We start from the raw sequence: 16,350 nt of genomic DNA, 5'->3' as shown, positions 1-16,350 counted from the left end.
GGTTATAGGTAGAGTCTTTAAAAAACAATCAGACTCGGGAAGACCGAAAGTTGGACTGGCAACTTCCGTCATGTTGGTGTTACGGGGAACGCTTGCCCACCTTCTGTCTTTGGCCACAACACTGCTTCTACCTGCCTGTTGGGGTGCTACGCCTCCCTCCCCCAGTGTGCTGCTGTCCTCACTCTGCATGTCCTCCTGCCAGCTTGGGTCAGTTACTATATCATCCAGCACCTCATCTTCCACTTCCACATCCTGGTCCTCCTCCAGACTTTCTGGCAATTGTCTCATCATCATCCACCTCTTGTGGCACATTCCCACCGTCACCTTCATGTGACTGTGGCTGCTCAAATATTTGGGCATCGCTAGATGCCATCTCCTCTTACCCCGATTCAAGTGGACTGGATGAGAGACCCTAACCTATAAATGGAAAAGTGAACAGCTCTTCGGAGTGTCCAAGTGTGGGAACAGTTGTCTCAGAGCACTCAGCATAGTGGGAGGAAGGCGGATTAGGGTGAGGAATATGCGGTCCAGACTCACGACTACTGAGACTTGAGCATGTGGAAGGCAGGGTGGTGGTGATGGTGGTGGCAGCAAAGTGCACTGGAAGCATTATCCGCTATCCAACCAAGAACCTTTTGACCTTTTGACACTGCTCTGGGTTCAATAGTGGTGTGCTGCTGTTGTCCCCTAGTAATTGGGACAGGAAGATCAGGTGAAAAGATGTGGGTGTTTGTTGTGGCACAATTTCAGCTTGCCCACAGCCTCGGCCTCTGCATGCACCATCACCATCACGTCCAGTTCCCCATCCCTTGCCACTCGCCTTGCCCATTTTAAATGGAGGACAATATTTTCCATGTTCACTACAAATGGCTGAATTTGGAGCAAACCTATATGTGATATGTGTGATGACAAATCACAGTTTGAAATATCTGGCCTGTAGGTAACAATTTTTTTTTTCAGAAAGTTGGTCTCAATAACTTGCCTAAAACACTGCCAAAAAATTAAACTGAGGCCTGAAATGGCATAAGTATGAGCGCACTATGTGATCCGTTTGACAGACAAACCACAATTTGAAATATCTGGCCTGTAACATAGTAACATAGTTTTTTAAGGTTGAATGAAGACTTTAAGTCCATCTAGTTCAACCCATAGCCTAACATGAGGATCCAGAGGAAGGCAGCAAAAAACCCATGTGGCAAACACTAAGCTCCACATTGGGGAAAAAAATTCCTTCCTGACTCCATATACGGCAATCAGACTAGTTCCCTGGATCAATGCCCTATCAAGGAATCTAGTATATATAACCTGTATTATTATACTTTTCCAGAAAGACATCCAGGCCCTTCTTAAATTTTAGTAGTGAGTTACTCACTACAACATCATACGGCAGAGAGTTCCATAGTCTCACTGCTCTTACAGGTAACTATTTTTTTTTCAGAAAACTGATCTCAATAAATTGCCTAAAACACTGCAAAAAATTACCGTATATACTCGCGTATAAGCCAAGATTTTCAGCCCATTTTTTTTGGCTGAAAGTCCCCCTCTAAGCTTTAACATGAGTCATATACCTGGGGGTCGGTGGGGGAGCGGGGGTGTCAGAGATCATATTTAGCCCCTCCTGGCACAGTCTCTGCAGCCCCCCCCGCTTCTCCACGGTCTCCCTTCCTTCCTTCAGTGGTCACATGGTCATATGCGCATATTCATGAGTTTAATGAGCGGTACCATGTGACCGCTGAAGGAAGGAAGGGAGACCATGGGAGAATGGGGCTGCAGAGACCGCACCAGGAGGAGGTAAGTATATCCAAAACTCACCTGTCCCCGTTCCCACACTGCTTGCTGCTGTCTGCTGCGTCCTCTGTCAGTGACATTTAGGCAGCAGAGGGCACGGTGACGTAGTTAGTGCGCGCCACACCCTCTGGTGCCTGAACGTCACAGACAGATGATGTTGCAGACAGTGGCGAGCAGCATGGGAACGGGGACAGGTGAATATTTCAGGTACTGGGTCCTGAGCCAGCGGCGACACCGGCACCTGTCTCCCATAGCGTGCCGGTGTTTCCGCCTGCTCAGGACCTGACACATGTCCACCAGCGACAAGAGGTGAGTATGACATTTTTTTAAATTTTTTTTGCAGTGGCAACAGCATAATGGGCATAATCTAAGGAGCAGCATATGGGGGTAGCATATGGGAGCATTATCTATGGAGCAGCATATGGGGGCAGCATATGGGGACATGATCTATGGAACATTTTATGGGGCAGCATATGGGGGCCTAATCTATGGAGCATCTTATGGGGGCATAATCTATGGAGTATTTTATGGGCATAATCTATGGAGCATCTTATGGAGCATAATCTATGGAGCATTTTATGGGGGCATAATCTATGGAGAATCATATGGGGGCTTAATCTACGGAGCATCTTATGGGGGCATAACATATGGGGCAGCATATGGGGGCATAATCTATGGAGCATCTTATGGGGCATAATCTATGGAGCATTTTATGGATCATCTTATGGGGCCATAACCTTTTTGGAGCAGCATATGGGGTATATTATTCTATGGAGCATCTTATGGGGCCATTATTAACCTTTGTGCAGCATTATATTGGGCGTATTTTGTATGGAGCATTTTATGGGGCCTTTATTAACCTTTGTGCAGCATTATATGGGGTGTATTTTGTATGGAGCATCTTATGGGGCCATCATGAACTGTGTGAAGCATTATATGGGGCTCCTGATTCAATATGGATATTCAAAAACATTTAACCTACTGATGTCTCAATTAATTTTACTTTTATTGGTATCTATTTTTATTTTTGAAATTTGCCAGTAGCTGCTGCATTTTCCACCATAGGCTTATACTCGAGTCAATAAGTTTTCCCTTTTTTTGTGGCAAAATTAGGGGGCGGCTTATACTCGGGTCGGCTTATACACAAGTATATATGGTAAATTGAGGCCTGAAATGGCACAATTTTGAGCGCACTATGTAATCCATTTGACAGACAAACCACAGTTTGAAATATCTGGCCTCTAGGTAACTTTTTTTCAGAAAATTGGTCTCAATAACTTGCCTAAAACACTGTAAAAAAATTAATTGGAGGCCTGAAATGGCACAATTTTGAGCTCACTGATATGTGATCCATGTGACGGACAAACCCCTGTTTAAGATAACTGGATTTTTATGCTATAATATGAAAAGGATCTGGCTGAACTCTGCAGTGCCAAATAGCAAATGGAGCAGAAAAATATTGTTCTCTGGTTTGCTTTTAAAGCAAATAATCAGGATTAAGATCCAAAAAAAAAAATATTCCTGGCCCCTGATACCTGAGGCTATGTCTAGAAATATCTGTGATAGGAACAGCAAACTGAACAGGAATGGACCCAATTGCTATATGCAATGAAGTCTGCCACATACACTGCCTGCCTTCCACTGATCTCTGTGCACCTTTATTAGTCCTCAAAAGGACTGTTTATTGAGATGGATTTGTGTTTTAAAGATGGTATACCCACACTTACTAATAAAACAACCAAATATATCCCTAGCTCAGCAGCAACTCTCCCTACAATTTGTGAGTCCGGAGCAGACTGTGACGAGCATGGTGCGGCCCGGTCTGCTATAGACCTGATGACGCTGTGCAGTCAACCAATCACTGTAATGCCACAATCAACATGGCTGTGGCATTACAGTGTGTGGCAGACAATCCCTGCATGTGCATTGGCTCTCCAAAGAGGGCCAAACATGCAGGGTGGGGACCGAGCTCCCGCCGAGCAACCCCGGAAATACTTGGCGAGCTCCGAGTAGTGACGCTAGTGAGCGCTCATCACTAGTTGTAACTAAATAAAAAAACAAGCAAAGAAAAACCTATGCCCTGCCAACTTAATTACACATTACTTCTGTAATTACATATGCAGTTTTAATCTTTATACTTCATCATCTGTTTGTATTCATTCCTGTGTTTGGCGCAAGAAATATATAGATATATATATATATATATATATATATATATATACACTCAAATTGACTCAAATTGCCACCCGTTACAACCAAGGTAGGCAGAAGAGCATCTCTGAACGCACAGTGCGTCGAACTTTGAGGCAGATGGGCTACAGCAACAGAAGACCACACTGGGTACCACTCCTCTCAGCTAAGAACAGGAAACTGAGGCTACAATTTGCACAAGCTCATCGAAATTGGACAGTAGAAGATTGGAAAAACGTTGCCTGGTCTGATGAGTCTCGATTTCTGCTGCGACATTCGGATGGTAGGGTCAGAATTTGGCGTAAACAACATGAAAGCATGGATCCATCCTGCCTTGTATCAACGGTTCAGGCTGGTGGTGGTGGTGTCATGGTGTGGGGAATTTTTTCTGGGCACTCTTTGGGCCCCTTGGTACCAATTGAGCATCGTTGCAACGCCACAGCCTACCTGAGTATTGTTGCTGACCATGTCCATCCCTTTATGACCACAATGTACCCAACATCTGATGGCTACTTTCAGCAGGATAATGCGCCATGTCATAAAGCTCGAATCATCTCAGATTGGTTTCTTGAACATGACAATGAGTTTACTGTACTCAAATGGCCTCCTCAGTCACCAGATCTCAATCCAATAGAGCATCTTTGGGATGTGGTGGAACGGGAGATTCGCATCAGGGATGTGCAGCCGACAAATCTGCGCCAACTGTGTGATGCCATCATGTCAATATGGTCCAAAATCTCTGAGGAATGCTTCCAGCACCTTGTTGAATCTCTGCCACGAAGAATTGAGGCAGTTCTGAAGGCAAAAGGGGGTCCAACCCCTTACTAGCATGGTGTACCTAATAAAGTGGCCAGTGAGTGTATATATATATATATAGGAAAAAATGAACACAAAACTGTACACAAAACACAATTGTACAACCAGTAAAGCCAGGCATATTGCCTGGTCTGTATATTGACTGCAATGCACGAACTGCCCACTGACTCATGACCCAATTTAGAGCCTCATATGTGACTGTAAGTTTAGTCAAGAGATCTGCATACAGTGCAGGCATTGTGATCCACATATGAGCCATGAAATAAACTAGTTTTTAAATAATTATTTATCAGTGTTCTCAGGCTGCATTCACACGCAGAGATAATGCTACAGCTTTAAAGCGCTGCATCCCTATGAAGCTGCAGCTTTTCCACTTTTTCTTTGCACAATTGCTTAATCTTGCAGGGAAACAGCTGTTTTACCTGCAAGATTTAAAGGGAATCTGTCACCTATTTTTTCGACTATAAGATGCGGCAGATAAGTCCCCGATGTAACCTGAAAGAGAAGAAAAATTAGTTATATTATACTCACCCAGGGGAGGTCTGGTCTTAGTCCGATGGGTGTCACGGTCCGGTCCTGCAACTCCCATCTTCTAGCGATGACGTCCTCTTCTTTGCTTCCCATTGCGACTCCGGCACAGGTGCACTGCTCTGTCCCATCGCTAGAAGATGGGAGGCGCAGGACCGGACTGCGACACCCATCGGACCAAGACCGGACCCGGACCGCACCTGGGTGAGTATAATATAACTCATAACAGAATGCTGTAGATAAGCCCCTGATGGCGGTGGCAGCATCTTATAGTCGAAAAAATAGGTGACAGATTCCCTTTAAAGTGTCCCACTGCAAAAAGACACTCAGACATAGTAGACTGCATCTGGGTGTCGGTCTCCAATAGGCAGGGGCGCACCTACCATGAATCAAGTTGAGCACTTTGCCTCAGGTGGCGGTGTGTCCATGATGACAGGGGGCGGCAGATTCTGCTGATGTAGTAACTGAACTTGTATCGGGGACGCAGGTTCAGTTACTACTCTATTGCCTTGCGGGCCCGGGCCTGCACGGCAATGGTTAAAGGAGCCAGCCAATCGGAGGCTGGCAGCTGACGTTAGGACGCATGTCGCCGGTGTATGACGTCATTGTCATTTGCTGGCGAGTGTGCGCTTGAAAAGTATGGAGGGATCATCGCCACAGGAGCGTGGCTAGGTAAGGAGAAGGTTTTTTTTTTAATTGAAAGCGGCAAACCACGCAATGCGTTTCACCGGCAGGATGGAGACACATAGACCATGTGTCTCCATCCTGCCTGGGGCAGAATGGAGACAAGGGGACAGAATGGAGACAGGGGGCAGGATTAGAGACCGAGGACAGGACTGGAGATGCATGGGGCAAAATGGTGACACAGGGGCAGGATTGGAGACATGGGGCAGAATGGAGAAAGGGCAGGAATGGAGACGGGAGCATGATTAGAGATGCATGGGGCAGAATGGTGACACGGGGCAGGATGGAGAGGGGCAGGATTAGAGATGGGGCAGGTTTGGAGTTGGGGGCAGGACTGGAGACACTTGGGGCAGAATGGCAACACAGGGGCAGGATAGGAGACAGGGGGGCAGGATTGGAGATGCATGGGGCAGAATGGTGACACAGGGGCAGGATTGGAGACACGGGGGCAGGATTGGAGATGCATGGTGCAGAATGGCAAAGGGGCAGGATTGGAGACATGGGGTAGGATTGGAGACACATGGGGCAGAATGGTGACACAGGGGCAGGATTGGAGACAGGGGTCAGGATTGGAGACGTATGCTGCAGAATGGCAACACGGGGCAAGATTGGTGACACATGGGGCAGAATGGCGACATGAGGGCAGGATTGGTGACATAGGGCAGAATGGAGATGCATGGACAGGATTGGAGACGGGGCAGGATTGGAGACGCATTGGGCAGAATGGTGACACGGGCAGGATTGGAGACAGGGGGCAGGATTGGAGACACATGGGGCAGAATGGCAATGGGGCAGGTTTGGAGACATGGGGTAGGATTGGAGATGCATGGGGCAGAATTTGAGATGCATGGGGCAGATTGGCGACACAGGGGCAGGATTGGAGACAGGGGGCAGGATTGGAGACTTATGCTGCAGAATGGCAACACGGGGCAGGATTGTTGACACATGGGGCAGAATGGCGACATGAGGGCAGGATTGGTGACATGGGGCAGAATGGAGATGCATGGGCAGGATTGGAGACGTATGGGGCAGAATGGTGACACGGTGCAGGATTGGAGACACATGGGGCAGAATGGCGACATGAGGGCAGGATTGGTGACACAGGGCAGGATTGGAGACATGTGGCAGGATTGGAGATGCATGGGGAAGTATGGTGACATGGGGCAAGTTTGGAGACATGGGAGCAGGATTGGCGATGCATGGGGCCGAATGGAGACGCATGGTCAGGATTGGAGATGCAAGGGGCAGGATTGGAGATGCAGGAGGAAGGATTGGAGACACGGGGGCAGGATTCGAGATGCGGAGGCAGGATTGGAGACAGATGGCAGGATGATGGGGCAGGATTGTAGACAAATGGGGCTGGATTGGGGACAGATGGGGCAGGATTGGAGACAGATTGGTCAGGATTATGGGGCAGGAATGGAGACAGATGCGGCAGGAAGGCGACAGATGGGGCAGGATCATGGGGCAGGATGGAGACAGATGAGGCAGGATGGAGACCGATGGGGCAGGATCATGGGACAGGATGGAGATAGATGGGGCAGGATCATGGGGCAGGATGGAGAAAGATGGAGACAGATGGGGAAGGATGGGACATCACATGGGGCAAAATGGATACTCATGAGGGCAGGATGGGTGAACATATGGCTGGAGCCCGGTATTTGACATATAGGGGCCAGGATATACCATAGGGGCTAAATAAGGGATTATCTATGTAGCAAGGTGGATATTAACCCCTTTACTACCAAGGGTGGTTTGCAAGTTAACTCCCGGGTCAATTTTTACAATTCTGACCACTGTCGCTTTATGAGGTAATGACTCTGGAACACTTCAACAGATCTAGGCGAATCTGACATTGTTTTCTTGTGACATATTGTACTTCACCTTAGTCATAAAATTTCTTTGCTATATCTTGCGTTTATTTATGAAAAAAACAGAAATATGGCGAAAATTTAGAAAATTTTGCGATTTTCAAACTTTGAATTTTTATGCCCTTAAACCAGAGAGTTATATGATGCAAAATAGTTAATAAATAACATTTCCCACATGTCTACTTTACATCACAACAATTTTGGAAACAAAATTTTTTTTGTTAGGAAGTTATAAGGGTTAAAAGTTGACCAGCGATTTCTCATTTTTACAACAAAATTTACAAAACCATTTTTTTAGGGACCACCTCACATTTGAAGTCACTTTGAGGGGTCTATATCGCAGAAAATACCCAAAAGTGACACCATTCTAAAAACTGCACCCCTCAAGCTACTCAAAACTACATTTAAGAAGATTATTAACCATTCAGGTGCTTCACAGGAGCAGAAGAAACATGGAAGGAAAAAATTAACATTTAACTTTTTAGTCACAAAAATGATCTGTTAGCAACAATTATTTAATTTTCCCAAGGGTAACAGGAGAAATTGGACCACAAAAGTTGTTGTCCAATTTGTCCTGAGTACGCTGATACCCTATATGTGGGGGGACCACTGTTTGGGCGCATGGCAGGGCTCGGAAGGGAAGCAGCGCCGTTTGACTTTTTCAACCTAAAATTGGCTGGAATTGAGATTGGACGCCATGTTGCGTTTGACGAGCCCCCAATGTGCCCAAACAGTGGAAACCCCCACAAGTGACCCCATTTTAGAAACTAGACCCCCTAAGGAACTTATCTAGATGTGTGGTGAGCACCTTGAGCCCCCTAGGGCTTCACAGGAGTTTATAACGCCTGGGCGTGAAAATAAAAAAATCATATTTTTTTCCACAAACATGATCGTTTAGTCCCCATTTTTTTATTTTCCCAAAGGTAGCAGGAGAAATTGGACCCCAAAAGTTGTTGTCCAATTTGTCCTTAGTATGCTGGTACCCTATATGTGGGAGAAAACTACTGTTTGGGCACACTTCGGGGCTCAGAAGGGAAGAAGCGACGCTTTGGAATGCAGACTTTGATGGAATGGTCTGCGGGCGTCATGTTCCATTTGCAGAGCCCCTGATGTGGTTAAACAGTGGAAACCCCCCACAAGTGACCCCATTTTGGAAACTAGACCCCTTAAGGAACTTATCTAGATATATGGTGAGAACTTTGAACCCCCAAGTGTTTCACTAATGTTTATACTGCCCAGGTGTGAAAATAAAAAATCATATTTTGTGCCCACAAAAATGATCATTTAGTCCCCAATTTTTAATTTTCCCAAGGGTAACAGGAGAAATTGGACTCCAAAAGTTGTTGCCCAATTTGTCCTGAGTACGCTGGTCCCCATATGTGGGAAAATATTGTTTTGGCACACGTCGGGGATCGGAAGGGAGCGATGTTTTGGAATGCAGGCTTAGATGGAATGGTCTGCGGGCATCATTTTCCATTTGCAGAGCCCCTGATGTGCCTAAACAGTAAAAAAGTGACATTGTTTTGGAAACTAGACCCCCAAGGAACTTATCTAGATGTGCCCCAACTAATCTAATGCTTCCGGTAAAGTAATTTAGTAGTGCATTGAGGTGTGGTACAATTTGAAGCAATCCTTCATACACAGGCCAGGTTTTTTGGGGCAGGTGTCGCATTGATAAATGGTGTCCTTGCGTATTCCGTTTTTGTAACACACTCGGCACCTTTTTTGCGATTTACCTTTTTTTCCAGTTTGCGGGACCTCCCCCGGGAAATGCTGACCTGGTACAATACGAGCACCTTCAGTTCCTGAAGTTCTGGGGCCCGCTCCTTCCAGAGTGCCAAACAACAGGGCCTTAACCACTACCTCCTGGAACTCAAGGTATGCTGTATCGGTGTGGTGTGCACATTGTGACAGCAGGAATGCGTTGAGCGTTGCCAATTGGATGATGTGCTCGGCCAGCTTTTTGCACCACACCTTGGCCTTTCTCAAAGCATTGTGCGGTTGGAGGAGTTGACCGGAGCGATCAACGCCCCCCATGTTTTTATTGTACCCCAGCACACATTCAGGTTTGCTGACCTGTGCAGAGGTACCCCGTACAGTGCTGAGGGCGCTGCCATCACCGTGTATGGTGGTCAAGAGAAGGACATCCCTCTTGTACTTGATCACCAGCAGGTGGTCGCTACATTGGGCCCTGCTACAACCTTTTCGGAGCATCTGCCCAAGTAGCGTCTTCGGGAGGCCTGATTTTTGCGGATAGTACCGCAAGCTGCGGTACCTCGCGCAGAGAGGGATTTGTAGAGTGGGACACTGGTATAAAAGTTATCAGTGTAGAGGTGATAACCTTTATCCAGCAGTGGGTGCACCAAATCCCACACTATTTTCCCACTCACTCCCAGGACAGGAGAACACTCAGGGTGTTCAATCCTGGTGTCCTTTCCTTCGTACACTCTAAACCTGTGGGTGTACCCTGAGGTACTCTCACACAGCTTATATAGTTTGATTCTGTACCTGGCCCTCTTACTGGGCAGGTATTGACGGAATCTGAGCCTGCCCTTAAAATGGACCAAGGACTCATCCACGCAGATGTTCCTTTGGGGCACGTACACTTCACTGATACAGCACAGAAAGAGGACTTGAAAATCCACCAATAATAAAAAACAGCAAAAGAGCAAAAAGGTTTACCCGTACAGGCCTCCAGACAAATGCAGGATGCAGTGGACCCATATAATTAAGATGGCAACACAGGTGCAAGAATACCGATGAAACAACCACTCGCAGCCTACCAATACATGGAGGGGGCGGTTGCCTGGTATGTTAATGCACAACAAAACACTTGTATGCGGCGCTGTTCACACTATGGCCATGCACAGCAACCAGGCCAGCCTAGTAGTGACACCCTTCTATTAGCTCAGGCGGGCTGGCCCAGCGCTATCAAAATGCATGCACGTGAACAGACACCGCAGTTTACAAGACCAAATGGGCCCAACTGCACCCTGAAAAAAAGTGCAAAAAAACACATTAAAAAATGTGGAGTATTAGCTGATATTTTGGCCAAAATACGTGAGACCGTAACCTGCGTCAAAGATCTCCACGTTTACGGGTACCTAACACTAAATCCTAACACTGATACAGCACAGAAAGAGGACTTGAAAATCCACCAATAATAAAAAAACAGCAAAAGAGCAAAAAGGTTTACCCATACAGGCCTCCAGACAAATGCACTATCAGGATGCAGTGGGCCCATATAATTAAGATGGCAACACAGGTGCAAGAATACCAATGAAACAACCACTCGCAGCCTACCAATACATGAAGGGGGCGGTTGCCTGGTATGTTAATGCACAACAAAACACTTGTATGCGGCGCTGTTCACACTATGGCCATGCACAGCATCCAGGCCAGCCTAGTAGCGACACTTATGACACTGATAGTGCATTTGTCTGGAGGCCTGTACGGGTAAACCTTTTTGCTCTTTTGCACGTACATTTCAGCAAACTTTTTGTGGAAGTGTTCGATGACCGATTGAACTTTGAACAGACGGTCAAAGTTGGGGTCATCTCGTGCGGGATACTGTGCATTATCGTTATAATGCAGAAACTTGTGGATGGCCTGAAAACGCGCCCGGACCATGACCATTCGGAACACTGGAGTGTTGTATAAAATATCAACACTCCAATATTGCGGAATTTCAGGCTTTTTCAGGATACCCATGTGGAGGATCAGGCCCCAAAACTGCCTCATTTCAACTGCGTCCACAGGAGACCAGTTAGTATAGGATGAACGTGGGTTTTGCTCCAAAAATTACCGAGCATACAAATTAGTTTGCTCCACCATGTGGTTAACAAAATCCTCAGAGAAAAAGACTGAAAAAGTCAATTTCTGTGAGGTCGGTGGTGTCAAACTTGATTCCTGATTCTGCCACAACATCAGGAATCAGTGGCTCGTAATTTTCGGGGGGCGAGGTCCACACAGGGTCTGCTGAATCAGCTGCGGGCATGGTGGGCGCTGCCTCATCTTCTGTCCTGGAGCATCTGCGTGGTGGTTCTGCAGGACCGGAGGAGGAAGATGAGGAGGAAGAGGAAGAGGATGAAGAATCCGAAAAATAAAGAAAAGTCGGATCGTCATCCTCGCTATCAGTGTTGGAGGCAAGGTAAGAATATGCCTCCTCCATTGAATAGCGCTGTTGGGAGGAACGTGATGGGTGGGACATTTTTTTGTGTAAATATGGTGCTTTGGTGTACTTTATTTATAACTGTTTATGTGGTGGGGGGCTAGTGATTGGTGCACACTATCCTGTAAGAAAGTGCTAAAAGGAAATGGGGAGCAAAATACCTGTGAAAAAAAGTCTAAAACAGCAGGTCCTAGATATGGTAAGTGAACGGCGTTACTTATCAAAATTTAGTGGCTGCTGGATGTGTGCACAGGGGTGGCTCAAAGGGGGGAGGTGAAAAAGAAAAATGGAAAACAGCCTGCGCGAACTTTGATAAGTGAATTGCATCACTTATCAAAATTTGGCGGCTGCTAAATGTGCACATGGAAATGGCACAAAGGGGGGTAAAAAGAAGGGGCTGGGGGGATTGGGGTGGATGAATAGAGATCGGGCAGGGATCAACAGTTAGGGTTGTAGTTAGGTGGCACAAAAAGGGGTGAAAAAAATGAAAAACAGCAGGCACAACCTCTGATAAGTGATGTGTGTCACTTATCAAAGTTTTGCGGCTGCGGGATGTGTGTGCGGAGGTGGCGCAAAGGGGGCTAAGGAAAAAAAAGCGAGCACAAGTGTTGATCGGTGAACTACTTCACCGATCAACGCTCGGCGGCTGCGCACGGAAGTGCCGCAAAAGTGGGGTGGAGGGGGGTAAAATAGGGGGAAGGAGGATGGGGGATTGGGGTGGATGAAGAGAGATTGGGCAGGGATCAGTTAGGGTTGTAGTTAGGTGGCACAAAGGGGGGTGAAAAAAATGAGAAGCGGCAGGCACAAGCTCTGATAAGTGATGTACGTCACTTATCAAAGTTTTGCAGCTGCGGGATGTGTAGGAGGAGGTGGCGCAAAGAGGGCTGAGCGAAAAAAAGCGAGCACGAGTGTTGATCGGTGAACTGCGTCACCGATCAACGCTCGGCGGCTGCGCACGGAGGCGGTACAAAAGGGGGGATGGAGGGGGGTAAAAGGGGGGGAAAGGGGGGTGGAGGGGGGATGGGGGATAAAGATAGATTGGGGGGTGAAGATAGATTGGGCAGGGGATCAGGAATCAATTAAAACTTACAGTTGTTGTGTTCTTTCTTCTTCTTTCTTTTGCAGGGATTGTGATGCTACAAGCTGTGGCACCACAATACCCAGCAAAGGAGCTGCATCCGACCTCTCTGCAGGAATCCTCAGCTAGAGTGACCGCTGCTGTGCCCTGTGGCTGGCGCGATCGCCGATCTAATCGATCGCGCTAACCACTAGGCTCCGGCCTAGGATCGGTGCCATTGCAACACCGATCCGGGCCGCTACCGGCAGGGCTGAGATTGGCGTGATCGATTAGATCAGCGATTGTGCCAATCTGGGAGCTTTTCTCCGGTGCCTGGCATTGCCAGGCACCGGTCCTAGGATCGAGTACATCGGTACTCGATCCTTGCCTAGGATCCTGTTGTTTCAGTCAATCTGATTGGCTGAAACAAAGAGAAGCGCTGTGATTGGCTGTTCTGAATTGAACAGCCAATCACAGCTCACAGAGGGGTGGGCCAGGGTGGAGAATGCCCGGGATGCCGAGGCCATCTCGGCATTTTAATGCGATCACCATGACTTAAGGGCATGACTTAATAGTACATCCATGGGAATTAGGTCCCAGGTCACATGGACGGAATATTACGTCCATTGAAGGAAAGGGGTTAAAACTTAACCTTTATTACTGTATATTAGAGTTGAGCGAAACGGGTCGAAAAAATTCAAAAGTTGTCGACTTTTGGCAAAGTCGGGTTTCATGAAACGAAACCCGACCCTAGGATCAGGTCGGCCACGAGGTCGGCGACTTACGCGCCAAAGTCGCGTTTCAAAAGTTTGTTTTGCGCTCTTTTTCAGCCAATCAGGATCCACGGACACTGTGGGCAACGTGATGACATAGGCAGGGGTCACCACCATCTTTCAGAAGGGCATGCAAGTGATTGGCTTGCTTTGGTGGGCGTCACAGGGGGTATAAAAGGGCGTGCACGACGACCACCATCTTACTTCTGCCGATCTCAGCATAGGGAGAGGTTGCTGCTGATTCTGTAGGGAGAGCGTTAGGCAGGGAAGAAGACAAAAAAACTGCTTCTGCTGCTAGCGATTTGGCCTGCACAACACACCAGTCACTGTGTGTGCAGTGGCTATATAGTGGTGTATCAGTGGTGTTGGTTGTTGGGCTGCCTTCTAAGGCTTCCTGACATTCTTGCATTGCTGTTTACCCACTGCTCCGCAAACTGCTTTTTTAAAAGCAATCCAATCTCCCTTATCCTCTAATCTTTGGTCACAGCTGTGCCATCGAGCCTGTCACATAGCGCTCAGATATTCATTGGGCCACACACAATCCAAAAGTGTCCAGTGTCCAAAAGTGTGTGCAGAGATTCAAAATCTCCCTTATCCTCTAGTCACTTTGGTCACAGCTGTGCCATCGAGCCTGTGACATAGCGCTCAGATATCAGTGGGCCTCACACAATCCAAAAGTGTCCAGTGTCCAAAAGTGTGTGCAGAGATTCAAAATCTCCCTTATCCTCTAGTCACTTTGGTCACAGCTGTGCCATCGAGCCTGTCACATAGCGCTCAGATATCAGTGGGCCTCACACAATCCAAAAGTGTCCAGTGTCCAAAAGTGTGTGCAGAGATTCAAAATCTCCCTTATCCTCTAGTCACTTTGGTCACAGCTGTGCCATCGAGCCTGTCACATAGCGCTCAGATATTCATTGGGCTTCACACAATCCAAAAGTGTCCAGTGTCCAAAAGTGTGTGCAGAGATTCAAAATCTCCCTTATCCTCTAGTCACTTTGGTCACAGCTGTGCCATCGAGCCTGTCACATAGCGCTCAGATATTCATTGGGCCTCACACAATCCAAAAGTGTCCAGTGTCCAAAAGTGTGTGCAGAGATTCAAAATCTCCCTTATCCTCTAGTCACTTTGGTCACAGCTGTGCCATCGAGCCTGTCACATAGCGCTCAGATATCAGTGGGCCTCACACAATCCAAAAGTGTCCAGTGTCCAAAAGTGTGTGCAGAGATTCAAAATCTCCCTTATCCTCTAGTCACTTTGGTCACAGCTGTGCCATCGAGCCTGTCACATAGCGCTCAGATATTCATTGGGCCTCACACAATCCAAAAGTGTCCAGTGTCCAAAAGTGTGTGCAGAGATTCAAAATCTCCCTTATCCTCTAGTCACTTTGGTCACAGCTGTGCCATCGAGCCTGTGACATAGCGCTCAGATATCAGTGGGCCTCACACAATCCAAAAGTGTCCAGTGTCCAAAAGTGTGTGCAGAGATTCAAAATCTCCCTTATCCTCTAGTCACTTTGGTCACAGCTGTGCCATCGAGCCTGTCACATAGCGCTCAGATATCAGTGGGCCTCACACAATCCAAAAGTGTCCAGTGTCCAAAAGTGTGTGCAGAGATTCAAAATCTCCCTTATCCTCTAGTCACTTTGGTCACAGCTGTGCCATCGAGCCTGTCACATAGCGCTCAGATATTCATTGGGCCTCACACAATCCAAAAGTGTCCAGTGTCCAAAAGTGTGTGCAGAGATTCAAAATCTCCCTTATCCTCTAGTCACTTTGGTCACAGCTGTGCCATCGAGCCTGTCACATAGCGCTCAGATATCAGTGGGCCTCACACAATCCAAAAGTGTCCAGTGTCCAAAAGTGTGTGCAGAGATTCAAAATCTCCCTTATCCTCTAGTCACTTTGGTCACAGCTGTGCCATCGAGCCTGTCACATAGCGCTCAGATATCAGTGGGCCTCACACAATCCAAAAGTGTCCAGTGTCCACAAGTGTCTGCAGAAATTCAAAATCTCCCCTGTCCTATAGACACCTTGTACCTTGTTTTACATTACTATATAGTTTGTTGGATTTTGTCTACATTTCTACCAAAAATGAGGAAGGCTGGTGGAAGAGGCCGTGGAATTGGGCGGGGGTTGGCAGCTGGTAATGATGGTGTTGGTGGTGGATCTGATGGTAGTGGCAAGAGCAAAATAGGACCGAATGCAGGAGGTGTTGAGCCTGCGTCATCGTCTGGCTACATAAGGCCTCGAACGCTTAGTTTTCTAGGAGTTGGCAAACCGCTTTTAAAGCCAGAGCATCAGGAAAAAGTTTTGTCTTACATTGCTGACTCAGCCTCCAGCTCTATCGCCTCCTCTTCTTCAGTTGTAAAAAGTAAAAGCACTGAGTCGTCATTGGAGGCTCATGTTCATGAACCACACCTTTCCTTGTGTCCTTCACCCCAACCAAGATTGAAGGATGACGCAGGCCATACTA

Source organism: Dendrobates tinctorius, unplaced genomic scaffold (assembly GCF_039654945.1).
Source record: "Dendrobates tinctorius isolate UK_male_01 unplaced genomic scaffold, ASM3965494v1 ptg000184l, whole genome shotgun sequence".
NCBI classification, from domain to species: domain Eukaryota; kingdom Metazoa; phylum Chordata; class Amphibia; order Anura; family Dendrobatidae; genus Dendrobates; species Dendrobates tinctorius.
This window is presented reverse-complemented; position numbering follows the sequence as displayed.